Source organism: Diorhabda carinulata, chromosome X (assembly GCF_026250575.1).
Source record: "Diorhabda carinulata isolate Delta chromosome X, icDioCari1.1, whole genome shotgun sequence".
NCBI lineage: Eukaryota > Metazoa > Arthropoda > Insecta > Coleoptera > Chrysomelidae > Diorhabda > Diorhabda carinulata.
Genome location: NC_079472.1, coordinates 17,141,569 through 17,157,372, shown reverse-complemented (window position 1 = coordinate 17,157,372; position 15,804 = coordinate 17,141,569). Strand labels below are relative to the sequence as shown.

The window sequence follows — 15,804 nt, the reverse complement described above, 5'->3', positions numbered from 1 at the left end:
TTAATCCGCGTCGAAATTCATAAAATAATTTCGCGAATCAATTCCATTATTTGATCAAGATGAATGTTTGAAGTATAAACAACTCAAATAACGATCTTATGACAACAAGTTCACCATTAAAAATGTCAAACTTTATGATGGTAATGTCAGATTTGACATTAGTGTTACCATATCTGAAAACTTGAGTCACAACCCTCGTATGTTATAAAATTTATTGAGGATTTTATCTATAGAATGTGTCCAAGAGTCAATAGTCCAGGCGTCGAAAACAAGGAAAAGTTTTCTGAAGGATAATATTTTCAAAATGGTTTTTATTTCAATGATGAAAAGCTAGGGTAGACAACTAAAAACAGCCGTCGACCAAATTACAATTCAGGGAGGGAAAATGAAAAATTCGATTACCGTATATCAAATGCATTTAAATTAAGTGAATATTTTAGAAAATCTTTTTAATTCTATATTTTCAAATAACCTCTATTGATGGAACTAAAATTCTGAAAACAATTTCCACTTGTATTGTTATTTTACTTTTTTGTTTATATTATTTTTTCTATGGAACATATCTACTAGAATAATCTCGAATACCGATAATAAAACCTATTTTTAAATATTTAAACACAGGCGAGACCTTTATTTTTTATTTTTGAAATGGAAATGCCCATCCAATAATAGAAAAAATATTTATTAAGCCTTAACACGTACCACTTTTCAATAGCTTAATAAAATTATTCCTGTATACATTAGCTGGTAGGTAATTTTATAAAGGGGCGGTTAATATTGGTAAATCGGTAAAAATTGTTTGTTTAATTGTGAGTTTAATAGTAAGTAGTTCTCTGTTCATAGTGCAAAAAGTGATTATAAAGTCGAAAATGTCGATTCAAACTACACCTGACAAAGTTTGCTATATTTGTGGGGAATTTATGGTGAAATCGCAAGCCAGAACATTTTCCGAAACTGTGAAAAAAGCCTATTTCAAATATTTCGGTACTTTAATTGGAGATCGAGACAAGCAGTGGGACCCCCATGAGCAGAAAAAAACATGCCATTTGCAATCCCAATGGTACGGCGGGAACCTACTAACCATTTTGACGACTGCTACTTTTGTCTAACAGAGACTGAAGGTTATTCTAAGATAGGAAAGCACAAGATCGAGTATCCAAATTTGCCGTCTGCTATAAAAGATTTACCAGTACCGATTGCGCGCCTTTAGATCCGCAAAATATTGTTTTAGAAGATACTGAAGACAAGGTATCAATAGAAAGCTCCAAAGAACAATGCACAGACCCTATTTTTACTCCAAATACCAGTTCCTGCGAGCCACATTTGATTGTTCAAAGTAAGTTGAATGATTTATCACGTGATTTGGGTGACACGCCTTTATATCCGCGGAGAAAATATCCGCGACATAATATCCGCAAATAATTGATCCTCATAAAAATTAGCGACATAAAAAATCTCCGCTTTTGTTGACATTGCGTTTGTACAATTTGTTCATTTCGTTTAGGTTCTTGTAGGTTTTTAGTTAGGTTATGGAGGCATGCAGCCTAGGTTAGGTTTAAGTTAGGTAATTTGTAGGGATTAATTGTTTTCGTATATTATGTCGCGGATATTCTGTCTGTGGATATGGAGGCAAGCAGCCGTGATTTGGGGTTATCAAAGCAACATGCTGAACTTCTTGCCTCCCTTCTTAAGGAATGGAAATTGTTAGCCAAAGAGACAAAAATTACAACATTTAGAAAAAGAATAGCTACATTTTTTGCAATCTATGTATTTTTGCAGTATGAAAAATTCGTGGTGTGCCTGTAGGGATATTGATGGTCTAATGAAGGAACTTGATATTGAGCATAATCCCAGTGAGTGGCGCCTATTTATTGACTCTTCTAAATACAAATTAAAAGCAGTTTTATTACACAATGGAAATTCAAAACCGTCCTTACCAGTTGCTCATTTTGTGCAGATGAAACAATCTTATGAAAATATTCGCTTGCTTTTAGACAAAATTAACTACAAGTGTAAGTGGCAGACATGATGGGACCTGAAGGTAATTGAAATTTTAATAGGACTTCACGGAGAGTTTACGAAATGTTGCTGTTTTCTTTGTCTATGGGACAGTCAAGCAGGAGATCAACACAATATACAAAAAAAGAGTTTCAACCAGGATCTCAAAATGTTAACCCCTTGTAGATCCTAAAAATGTCCTTCTGCCCCCCTTCACATTAAACTTTGTAGAGCCTATGGATAAGAAGGTGATGGATTCAAATACCTTAGAGAAGTCTTTCCCCAATTGAGTGATGCCAAATTAAGGGAAGGTAATTTTATTGGGTCACAAATAAGAAAATTGCTTGACAATTTTGCAAAAAAGCTCACCAGACAGGAACTTACAGCATGGAAGGCATTTGTTACTGCAGTGAGGGGATTTTTGGACAATATAGATCCAAATAACCAACAGTTAGTTGATGAACTTCTAGTAGCCTACAAATCCCTTGGTGCTCGACTGTCATTGAAAATTCATTTCCTCCATTTCCATCCGACATTTTTTCACGAAAATTTGAGAGCTGTCAGTGAAGGTTCCACCAAGATATTAGAACAATGGAAATTCGATATCAAGGACGATAGGATTCGGCCATTATGGATGATTGCTGTTGGTTTTTAAAAAGAGAAAGTACAGCCCCTCATAAAAGGAAAATTGATATCAAAAGTTTCAAAGTTTTTATTTTTAATAGATGTGAGGCATGTTTATTAGATGTAAACTATAAATATTGTCAATATATACGATTTAAAAAACGCCAAATTATTTTTTTAATAAATAATAAATATGTTATATAAATATGTTCTACAAATATAACTTGAAAACCTTACGCGTTGCAATTATTTTTTTCATATTTTCATATTTGTATATTTCATCACAATGTGCTATTCTTGTTTTACTACAAAAAAATTTTTTCGACTAGTGTTATTATTATTTTTATCGAAAGTTTCCTTCCTTAGAACGTGAAGTTTTTGTATTGAACATGTACAATTATTCGTCTGCTTTTACAGATAATATAAGTAACTCTATAAACAAATATTTGTTTAAATAATATTCCTTGATTATTTGCGATAAATTTCATTAGAAAATCAAAAAGTCACGCGCGATATTATAGCAAACAATATATTTATGGAAATACTTTTGAAAGGATTACTTAACTCTGTCTGTCTCTATGGAATTTTACAATCGGTATATTACAAACTTCCAATTAATATCCCGAGATTTTGAACATTCGAGGATTTGAATTTCAAATCGTCTTTTGTACAATTTGAAAAAGTTTTCACAAATCATAAATCTAGAAATACCAACAATCAATCTTGTTTGTTTAAAATCTGGTATATTATATCACGAAATAACTTTTTGTTTTGTGGAAAATCTCAAAACATAAAAACTGAATAAATAAAAAAACTAGTCAAAAATATTACAAGATTTCAATATTGCACATTCTAGTACGGGAGATCATATCTATGAGAAGGTTTAGATGAAAAAAGTTTTTTAGGTAAGAACCATCGCATTGTATAAAGGAAATCATCCCCTGAAGTTTTATGAATACACAATATGATCAAGCTAAAGTACTAGTACTAACTCGTTCACAACTCGGACCATGAAGCCGGTCCTACTCGGTTATAATGGGAGTCTAATATTTGGCGAATACGACGGTTCGCGGCGACTTTGTTATTTTTTTGTTTACAAATTTTTATTATAATGTCATTTGTTTTTTTTTTAACTAATTTCCAGAAAAGCCTTTTTATTTATTTGTTTTTTTACTTTCTAAAGTTCTAGAAGTTTCTTTCAGACATAAATTCGTGTCTATTTAGCGGCGAGATTTAGTTTATAAAGAAAAGTCATAGCGAACAGGACGAAATAGTAAAATGTGTGTAAATGAATTAAGTATGTAAGGGACAATATGTATAAAGTCATCTCCTCGTTAGAAATAATTTAAATGCATAAAAAAAATATTACAGTACTATGAAACTATATAACTATATATTGCTTTCCACTATGATCAAGAAAAACGCCGTAGATGGCGCGCATGTATGTTTTTAAGACATATTTTAGACCATTGGGTTTATATTTACACTAATATTACATACAATTATATATACCACTGTATTCAAGTCTGCACAACTATTTTATAAGACTAATAATTATCTATATATATTTTCCTTAATGTCCTCTGTTTATGGTTATTTAAAACTAACAGTAAACAATTCACGATTTGTTTAAATGAACAGATTATTATTTACACAAACTCCCTAAACTAACTTTTAAATGTTTAACTATATTATGAACATAATTTTGGTTTCTATCAACCTTGTCCTCGCGTAAGTTCAACTTAATTCATATTGGCATCTTATGACGAGTTTATTAACCACCACACGGTTCTCTTCATAACAGTGTGGCATAGTTTTCGTCGTGAACGCGTCTGGCGCATGCTACAACTATAAGTGAACGTCAAGTACCGACTGCCGTCGTCGTTTACGGAGTCATTTCGGTAGCGTGTCCCTGAATGAGGTCTACTGTATTTAAATCGGCCAAAGATGGTCGCGAAACCGTCGAAAATAACTCATTTTACTATAACTCAAATTTATGCGGTTAGAAGTTTGCTTGGTGATGCAAAACCAGGCGGAGGGGGGCGGTTTTTCAACGGGAGTGCTTTACGTTGACTCCCTGTGCACACAAAGTTCTATAAAAGCTGCATACTACTCTAAATTTCTGAAAAAACACGTAAACCGATAGAAATGAAGGAGAATTCCATCGTGAGGTGCGTCTCACACTCGAACTGGGTGGGAGATACGAGATCATACGCCCTACAATCCGGATTTATCACCCTGCGACATCATTTTTGCATAAATTTGATTCTTTTAAACGATCACTATCAACAACTGACAAATCATAATTTTAGAAAGGATTTGAGGTGTTTAAGTATCTCAATGTTTTCTATTTAAAAAATTAGTTTCTCGAACCGTTTTTCGAGGAAAAGTCAACTAACTTTCTAGCTTTGTACTAAGATTTGCACGGTTGGTCGAGATACACGAAGCACGTTTTATCGTACCGACCAATAACGTGGGGTTACGATCGTGAGCAATTTCCCGTAGGTATTATTTATTTTTACCACAATAAAATGTATATAGAGTAAAAGTTAACAGGTGATAAATATACGGGAGGTTATGTAAATGGAAACAAATTTTAAAATAATCAACAAAAAAATTGGGATCTTAAGAGGATAACCAACTGTTAAGGTCTGTACCAATTGAAGTGATCTTCAAACTGTTTTCAACTATTTCACCCACCTTGTTAAAAACTTAACGGTACTTCAAGATACGTCTATTTTTTTAACAGATTGAACAATAAAATGCATTTATTAAAAATTGCCCATGAAATTCTTAAATTCCTCTGCAGAACTGGTATAAAAATTACCACATGGAATTCGTATAATTTACTGTTGACTATTTCACACGCAGAACATACAATATATACAGATACGTACACACAAATATTTGTTTCTATGAACCGAGAAAGATGATTTCAAATTTTGGAATTTATTTTGTGTCTACGTCTCAAATTATACTTAATCATAAAAACGTATGAAAAATTTTGATTCATAATCTATTCGTTTAGAATATGAATGGACTATAGTACGAAAAGGTATTAACTACAAGTTTAAATACAACTAAATTTAAATGTAACAAGTAAGAAATTTATAGAAATCGATGAGGCAGATACAACTTGGGTTACATTCTTATAAAAATATTTTTACCACAATAAAATCTATACGAGGATGTATTGATATCTAGTTAGCCTAGACCAGTTCCATGTATAAACAAAATATTGTGTCACCATAGCAACGAACAATAACTTATTATAAGTGTCAGTGTAAAGTTTGACCTGTATTTAAAAGGGTTAAGAGGAAAGCAGATTTACGAAGATGTGCTTAATACCCTTGGTGATCAATATCCTTCGTATGCGATTGTGAAAAATTGGACTACAAGTTTCAAAAGAGGTAAATTTTCCATTGAAGATGATGAGCGATCGGAAAAGCCAGTTTCCGTGTCAGTCTCCGAAAATATCGATGCAGTTCATGACATGATTTGTTCAGACCGTCAAATTGGGCTAAAACGGATATCTGAAGCACCGAATATTTCATACGAACGCGTTCATCATATAGTTCACGTCAATTTGGACATGAGAAAAATTGCTGCAAAATGTATCCCCAAATGTTTGACTGACCAACAGCGTGCAAAGGTAGAAGCATCGCGTTCGATCTGTGCTCGATTTGAAAACGATGTAGACTTCTTAAACCGAATTGTTACTATGGATGAGACTTGGGTACATTTCTATGATCTAAAAACAAAGCAACAATCGATGGAATGGTGATACTCTGGTTCTCCAAGACCTAAGAAGTTTCCTGTCCAAAAATCTGCTGGAAAAGTTCTTGCTTCAGTTTTTTGGAATTGCCATGGAGTAATCATGATTGATTTTTTGGACAAGGGTAAAACAATAATTGGAGATTACTATTCGACATTACTGACCACTCTACGAGATAAAATTAAAGAGAAAAGACGCGGAAAGCTATCCAAAGGTGTTTTGTTTTTGCAGGACAACGCCCCTGCACACAAATCTCATGTTGCCATGCAAAAAATTCGTGATTTAGGGTTTGAATTACTAGAACACCCCCCTTATTCACCAGATTTGGCTCCGTCCGACTATCATCTCTTTCCTCATTTGAAAAAAAGTTTAAATTTTCTTCCAACGAGAAGGTAATAAAAGCTGTGGAGATCTGGTTTGCAGAGCAAGAAGAAACATTTTATTGAGGTTCGCTGTAATAAATGTATCCAATTAAGAGGAGAATAAAATATTTTGACATTGAAATTTTGTTTGGTTCTATAGTAGGCTAAGAATTATTCAATATATCCTCGTAGAGTAAAAGTTAACAGGTAATAAATATACGGGAGGTTATGTAAACGGAAACAAATTTTAAAATAATTAACAAAAAAAATTGCAATGTTAAGAGGATAACCAACTGTTAAGATTTGTACCAATTGATCTTTAAATTTTTGGTCAGTATGTCTTGAACAATCTTTTTTGAAAAAAAATCTAAGCCCTATTCATAGTTATGCCTTTTTTCAAATTTATTAACCCCGTAGAAATATTAAGCTTGTAAGCGCGAGCAAGCCTGTAGTAGGGTAAGGAATGTAAGCTCTTATCTCGTACCGAAGATAGATTTATAATCGTAAGAATCCAAATTTGTAACAATAGTGATGTATTTATTGTAAATAAGAATGTTACGAACTCGTCTACGACTCGTACCGTGAAGCTGGTCCTACTCAGTTATAATCGGAATCTAATATTTGGCGAATACACCGATTCGCGACGACTTTGATATTGTTTTTGTTCACATATTTTTACTACATTGTCGATTATTTTCAGGAAAGCCTTTTTATTCATTTGACTTTTTACTTTCTAGTCTATTTAGCGACGAGAGTTAGTTTATAAATAAAAGTCATAGCGAACGGGACGAAATAGTGAAAAGTAAACGATCATTGACCATTTTATCCTTTTTCCACCTCTCTAAAAGTGTTTAAATTCAGTCTATCTAGCAACTACGAAAGTTGACGATTTCGAACGACTGGCGCTAATTCATCACACACACGAATGTTCGGAATATAACGCACGATATTGTAGAAGTACACTACTGGACAAAAGTTAGTTACCCACATCATAAACCATCCATTGTCATATTGTCAAGCAAAAGTCGAAAAGATACAACAAGATGAAACTTACAAGTACCGATTGATTTGTTTATTATTTTTCAACGGTGAATCATTACTTCAGTATTTATGATTGTAGTTTAGTCCTGTGAGACGCAAGAACGTGCTTTTTGGACCAAAACATCTTTTTGTGAAGAATTGTATTCGTTTTCGTAAATTCAGACTTACAAGTTTTAAAATTGATAAAATAAAAGAACTCGTGCATTAATCGCAAGTCCATGCATCCACGAGGAGCTTTAGCGATAAAAAAACATTAATAGCGGCCTTGAAAAACCACAAACGTTGAAGATAAACATTGAATGTTAGACACATGTGTAATTCCGACTCAAAAGCACGGCGTAGACTCGGTTATGGTTTGTGAATGTTTTGGAGGAAGGACGACTGGAGACATGGTAAAAGTTGAAAGGATTTTGCAGAAAGAAGGCTATAGAAGTTCTGTCCAGCGCGCAATCGGCAGAAAATTCATCTTCCAGCTTCACAACGATTTCAAGCAGATGTGCAAATCTGAAAAAATTGGAAAGGAAAAATGAACTCAAAGTAATGATTTGGTCGTCACAGTCGCCCGACCTCAACCCGATTGAGTTGTGGTACAAATTGGAGAGTTAGAAAGCGAGAAGGTGATAATAGATTCCATATAGAAAACGAATTGTTACGAACAACTGACTTGTCTCGTATACATAGCACAAATCGATCCATTATAATCGATTTTCATACCCCCACGACTTTATATTTATGAAAAATCTCTCTAAACACCCTGTACTTGTTGTTGAAGGTTTTTGTCGGAATCTAATAGTCTTATATTTTGTTCTTCTAATTGCGCCATTAATTTATTTTCTTTTCCAACCAAGAATATTTATCGTGAAAGTTTTTACTTCTCTCCTGATTTACATCAAAAATATTAAATTCGTATATCTCATTCGCCATCGCCGTAAACCCTAGTACATCATCTACCCCTTTGTTTTTTAAAGTCCCCTTCAATAACAGCCCTGGAAAATCAATACGACATTTACCAACCCCAACTACTAAGTTCGAACTAGAAATTGTTTTAACTGTGAAATTAAATGGTCCGTCAAATTTATATTGGCAATATTGTAGATTTATAGTTTTCTTAATGTCGAACGCATCATTGACTTTTTCCCCGAGGTTACTTTAAAGGGATTTAAAAAAAACACGACAGGATGTGGTGTAGCATAAATTTTTATTTCAAAACTTGTAAATTGAAATGAGTTAATGGAATAATTTATACGAGGTCTGGCTATTAAATAACGAGACTGCGCGCCTAAAGGGCACCCTAGGCGTATCAATCTTAAATTTCTCATCAAATTGAAAAAATTTCGACTGATTGCTATAAATTGTTGCAAGAGGCCTATGGGGATAATTATCTATCTCGTGCGCGTGTTATTGAATGATGTAAAGGTTTTAGTGAGGGCCGAGAGAGCACTGAAGATGACCAGCACCCAGGTCGGCCTGTGACTGTTTAAACTCTGGAAACAGTGACCAAAATCAACCAAATTATGCGTGCAGATCGTCGAATTAGCATCCGGATGATTGCCGAGGCTGTAAACGTTGATAAGGAAACGGTTAGGTTAGGTAAAGTCGGTGCCAAAAAATCTGACCAAAAGCTCTTGCGTCAATGGGTCTGCTCAGATTTTCTTGAAAGGTTAGAAAAAAATTTGCTTTGAAAGGGACGTGATTTGAGTCGATGGAAGAGGTAAAGCAAAAAACGGCAGAGCTCCAAAAGGCCATCGCCAAAGAATACTTCCAGCACTGATTCGATCAATGGAAAAAACTTATGGAGAGATGTGTGGCAAGAGGAGGGGGGTATATTGAAGGGAAGCATTCGAATGTAGAATAATTTTTATGATACAACCCTTTTTCGTAACCAGTCTCGTTATTTAATAACCAGACCTTGTATTTTTTGTTTCTTCTCGAACCTTTATTCCAATTCCTTCCTCAAATGTTTTAAAATAATATCTATTGAAGGTACAGTTCATTATATCAATCTGTATCTAGCAAATAACTTTCGCATTATGAATTATTGTGATTTATTTATTTATATTCGTGGTATGAGTTTGAACGTGACGGAATTTTACGTTGGTGGTTTTACTTTTTTTGCGCGTCCTTCGGCGGACCTGAAGATAAAGCGAAGGTAATATAAAAATGGTGAGTCGACCTCGTCGTTTTGTCGTATACCGTATTATTATCGAAATTGCGCGTCGTCTCCGGCGATGGAAAGAAGCGATCTTGTAACTACTCTTTGTATGTAGGCCAAGCCGTAGATCATTTTTTTTTTAACGAGAAAACTAGAGAATTTCGTGAGATAAATTACATCAGCCTGTTTTCCCGTCCTTTTATGAACTTAAAACTAGTAAAATTAGAAATTATTATCAGTCAATCAATAGTTTTAAAGTGATATAGACGTCAAATATTTTGAAAAAAAAGTCACAGTTCTATTTTAATATTTTTAATTGAAATAAAATAAACTTTGTTTATAGTTTGTAAAACAAAATCCATTACATCGAAACTAAATCACTTTTTTTAGATAATGAAAAATTCTCCCAGGAAAAGTTGTCGTGACTAGAAGGGAGAGATGTTATCCATAGGGTAGAATTCTTCTTGTCAATAAATATTACTTATTTTGGAATGCATTGTGCAGGTCTAACAGGTATAACCATTTTAGACATTTCAATCATCGAATCCAGAAGTAACTGGTCTGGTCTAGAGATGGATTGTATTAGAAAGTACACAATCTATACTGCATATATTTCAAGTTCGAACCCACCACGTTGTTCAGAATTGGTTTGGCAGCCATCAATAGTGAATTTGTAATCATTGGTGATCGTTTTGTGATACAATACTTTTATTTGAAAGGCATCAGCTCAACCAATATAGTAAAATGTTGGGTAGCAGAGTTTAAACAAGATCGTACGACCTACGAAGACCAGCAGCTCAATGGTTTGGCCAAATGAGATGACGACTCAAGAAATGTTGAAGAAAATCCACAAAGCGGTATTGGTAGCAGATATAGTAGACATTTCAAAAAGAGTACATAGAATATTAACTGAAAATTTGGACATGAGAAAGACGTGCGGAAGATGGGCGCCGCGTTTGTTCACAGATTTTCATAACCATGGATGAAACGTGGGTCCAAAGATTCACACTCGAAACAAAAGCAATGGACTGAAAAGGGAGAACCGTCTCCAAAGAAGGCAAAGACCATTCCATCCGCAGACAAAGTCATAGCGTCGGTTTTTTGGGATGCGTGTGGGATAATTTTCATTAACTATCTTGAAAAAGGAAAAACTATCAACGACGAGTATTATGCGAACTTATTGCAACGTTTGAGCGAAGAAATCAAGGAAAAGGGCTAACAAAAAAGTGTTGTTTCATCAAGACAATGTACCAGCTCACAAATCCGTTATTTCAAACGCCCAAATTAATGATTAAAGTTTGAATTACTACCTCATGCACCCTATTCGCCAGATCGGATTATTTTTTGTTCCCAAACTTGAAAAAATAGTTCGGTGGTCAAAGATTTTCCAAAAACAAAGAGGTGAAGTCGTCGATTAACGTCTATTAAGAGGAAGTTGACGATTCCTATCGAACTTTTTGAACGTCGCTTGAAAAATTGTATGGAACTAAAAGGAAATTAGGTTGAAGAATAAATATTTTCTTTGATCTTTAGTTCAGTCCGTTTCCGAGGCAAACTGTCGGTTCTATGAACATGAGTTTTTTTGACCTCAGGCAGGCAGGCTAAGCTAACTTAGGAACCCTCCTCCTTGGGCTTGGGACCAGCAGCATGACTACTGAGCTACTCATTCCCCCCAGCAACTATCTATGCAGAAACTCGGCCTGATACAGCAAAAACAAAAAGGCTCCTGGAAACAAGCGAAATGAAAGTCCTACGAAAAATTACTGGAAAAACGCTCCTAGGCAGGAAACGTAGCGACGACATAAGGCAAAAATGCAGAATGGAAAATATTAACGAACGGGTACTGAGCAGAACACGCGAATGGGACGAACACATAAGTAGAATGAGCGAGGAAAGAATGGTAAGGATAGCACGAGACAACTCACCAATCGAGAGAATAAGTGTGGGAAGGCCACGAAAAAGATCTTACCATAAATTGAAGCAATAGGCATGCTGCGAAGAATAAACAGGCAATCTGTCTAAAATGGAGTAGGAAGAAGAAGAAGTTTTCTTTGATGAGCCAAGTACTTCTGGAATGGTTCCTCGCATTGCTTTAAACATTCTTCGTAGCAGCAGTCATCACTGGCTGAATCTGACAAGGCTTCTTCAACAATGCTACCACAGTTTTATTTTTTACTCATGGCGTGCAAAAAACTTATCGGCACATAATTTTGCGAAATTTTCTCAGCAAGATGAGATCCGCTTGTTTCTATCTCGATAGGAAGTTTTTCGTTCTCAGCTTTGTAAGGAAACGATTTCTTTGAAATTCCATCCTATTCAAGAGTTTTCTTTGCTGGTGCACTTCCATCGGTGTTGCGAATCCTCCTCGTCTAGGTATTTGTTTATGTTCTCTTCCACCATGTCTTCGGAATTCATTATAAACTGAATCGTGTTTTTCAACGCCTCAGCGCGTTGGTTCCGTGTATTGGAGGCATTCGTTTTCTATCCTCTCTAAGGACTTTTTGCAGGTTTATTTCGTTTATCTATTTGTTCCAATTTTTGTCTTGTGATTTATTAGTATTGATCTGCGTTATATAAACAAGATAACGAAACGCCCATTAGACAGTGTAATCGTGAGTGTTTTGGGTGTAGCGGTAGTGTAAACAGTGTATTTGTACTAGCGTAGTTTACAAAACAGATGCGTGCATTGTTAACTTCCAAGATCTCTCCATTTTTTAACCGGCCTATTACGATAATTATTTATATTACAAACGATTTGATTTGGGACAACTTTTCATAAAATTCGTTATTGCGGCTGTTTCGTCCGACCCTGTGTGCATGCAACAGGGAATTCCTGTTACACGTTAGTCGTGCAGATGTCTCGAAAAGATTTTACCTACCGACAACGCCGAACAGAAACAGTTAAAAGATAAAATTAATAGATCTGATTCACGAGAAGTGAATTTCGAACAAGTCTTGTTTTGTTTTAAAAAGGTTAACGGACTCCGCGTCGCTTTGTTTTCGCGTTTCTATGGCGATTTTCGACGCCATTGTAAACAAACTTTCGACCAACGTATATATACAGGGTGTGCGACAAAATTCAGGAGGTGATTGCTCGTACGAAATTAAGATAGGTCTTTCCTATAACAAAATTTTCTCAACCCACCCTTAAAAATTGGTTTCTAAAATTGAGTTTTTATTATTATTTTTTTTTTCTATAATTTCAATAATGCTAGAAACTTGAAATTCTTGGACTCACAAACGACTAACTACGGGTATTTCTTCCTGATACATTATAGGAGGGTTAAATTCGTAACACTTGATTTATTTTGTATTAAAACTTTTTTCAATACGGTTTTTTATAATATGAAAGTCAATTTTAGTAACCACTTTTTAAGGGCGAGTTGAGAAAGTTTTGTTTTAGGAAAGACCCATATTAATTTCATCTAAATTTTGCCGCATGAATTTAGAAACACCCTGTATATTTATTTATTGTAGAAAAAAAACTACAAAAATGTCACAAAAACAAAAACACACATACACGTCGAAAAGAATAACAAAATTTTTAGGTTAACCGCAGCAACCTTTATGAATAAGTTGTAGAATTTGCCACGAACGTCAAACGGCAAACGTCACCCGCGAACGGTAAAGGCAAACGGAAAGTCGAATTTATAAATCGAGTTTCTGCACGCTTAAGTCTGCTGCATACGAAGATAATCAGTTTCCTTTTTCACCACGTCATCTGTGCAGCGAATCTACTCTTTCCGGCAGTGGAATAAGTGAAAATGACTTGGCGCTAAGTTTTGACTCTACGGTGGCTATTTAATTTATTCTAATTCGATTTTGTCAGATTTTGGATATGAAAGGAGGACAAAGTTTAATATTTTCATGCAGCTACATTTAAATTTAGTCAAAAAAGCGCAGTAAACAGCTACATTTATCGATGTCCCTCGCTGCATAAACTCGACTAATAAAACTTATAATTACAGTAGACACAACCTTCAAAATAAGACAGTGTTGATGAACAAAAATGATTATGGTAAAAAGATGTTCTGTTTCTTTGCAATATCGGAATTTTTACACAGTTTTACCCTCGTATTTAGGAAATTTTTGACAGTTTTCGCGGAATTTTAAACATTCATTTACTCAAATTAAAAATTACAATCAACAATAGCTTGTTGTGTCCGCCCAAAACATCCAGACAAGTCATATTACCATAAAACGAATCTGTTTAAAAAACAAACAACAAAATTACAAACCTCAAAAACGAAGTTAAAAACAATGTTTATAATATTTAAATAATAAATGACACGTTTCGACTGATGTAAATAACAAGACATTGTCTACTATTTACGTTTCGTATCTTGACCAGATTAATATTCAAGTAGTACCCATACCTTGGAACGATAAGTTTGATTTTATGCACTAGTGCACAGGATACACGTGGCATCCGCTGAAATAAGTATACAAAAAGACAATGAGAGTCATAGTCCAGGAGCCAGCAGCAGAAATACGCCATCGAGTTGTAGTAAATGCTTCAGATAGTTGTAAAATAAAGCCCAGTGAATCTGCGGCTCGGTGGGTGGAATGAGATGGAAAAAAAAGAAATTTAGTCATTTCTTCCCAACTAAAAATTTGTTACACTTTAACGTTTCGTGGAAAAACCGTCAGCTGATAATTTGGAAGTTATTACGTAGGACTTAAACGGAAGCATCTATTGCACTAGCTGACCAGGTTTTCCTCGACTCACTGCTAACTGCTGTATACTAACAATCAGCTTACAAATTTTCAGCTGGGAGGAAATGACTGAATTTCTTTTTATTTGTCGTGCGTGAGAGTCGCAGCTGACGTTCACTCGGTTTTATTACATAACTCTCTGATGCATATCACCAATTATCTTTCGAAAGGAAATCATTAACCAAATTTCCACCTGGCACCCGGACTATCAACTAACAAGAAGTGTTTAATCGATAATGAAAAATTTTCGCATCTCTAGGTTATAATTGTAACGTCACATGATGTCGTAAAAAACTGTTTATTTTTAAAAAATATTCGATAGAAAAATATAGTTAATAATATAACAAAAATTAGATGTTGAATTTCATCGAAACGCGCATTAATTGTTATCAACCCCTATGAAAGATCTTCTAATCAGTGTTTGGTCGGTTTTTCGGAAAATAAACCAGTATTGCCCTATTCATACCGATCAGGATGCACTATTTGTCTTGATATTTCATAATTTTTTCTTTAATTCCATCATTTCTCATTTTCCTACAATGTTCTGTTGAGCTTTAGATGGTTTACTAAGTAAAAAAGTTTTTATATTTTCCATTTCAATAGATTTGTCTAATGTTATTGACCCCAGTTGTACTTCATGTTTATCTTTAAGACCGCAACAACTGGAACTACTGTCTGTGGTATCAGAATCAGGTAGTGCTCAATTTGGTAAAAAATACCCACGAAGGACAACCAGAAGTATTTTTTTCTATTCAAAAAATGAACATACTTCTCGACAACACCCAGACTGTTTATCTTCAGCCTCTGAAGACGATAACTTAGTTATTGAAACGCTCATATCAGTCAGAGTAATTGTAAGTGTTGGTGTAGTGCTAGAAATAAATAGTGTGTTCAGTATGAATATCACCAACGGTTTCCATAAATTTCAATTTCACAAGAAGATAGAGAAGGTCTTTTTAACACCAAAAAAAGTGGTCCACGGGAGACTCGACAGGGGTCTACGTTGAGAGTGACAAAAATTGGAGATCCATGAAAATTTATTTGGTTTCGATAGTGAAAAACTAAAATGTCAATATAGACAGACAATATTTTAAGAAAGTACAACGGCTCGAGACTTACCGTTGCCGTACTGGCCC

General features: G+C 34.6%; 1 protein-coding gene across 2 annotated transcripts in view; it reads right to left on the bottom strand.

Annotated features, from left to right (window-relative positions):
• Nucleotides 1-15,804, bottom strand: part of LOC130900688 (protein phosphatase Slingshot) — a 114,754-nt gene that overhangs the window by 96,291 nt on the left and 2,659 nt on the right. The gene's annotated exons all lie outside the window — the stretch shown is intronic.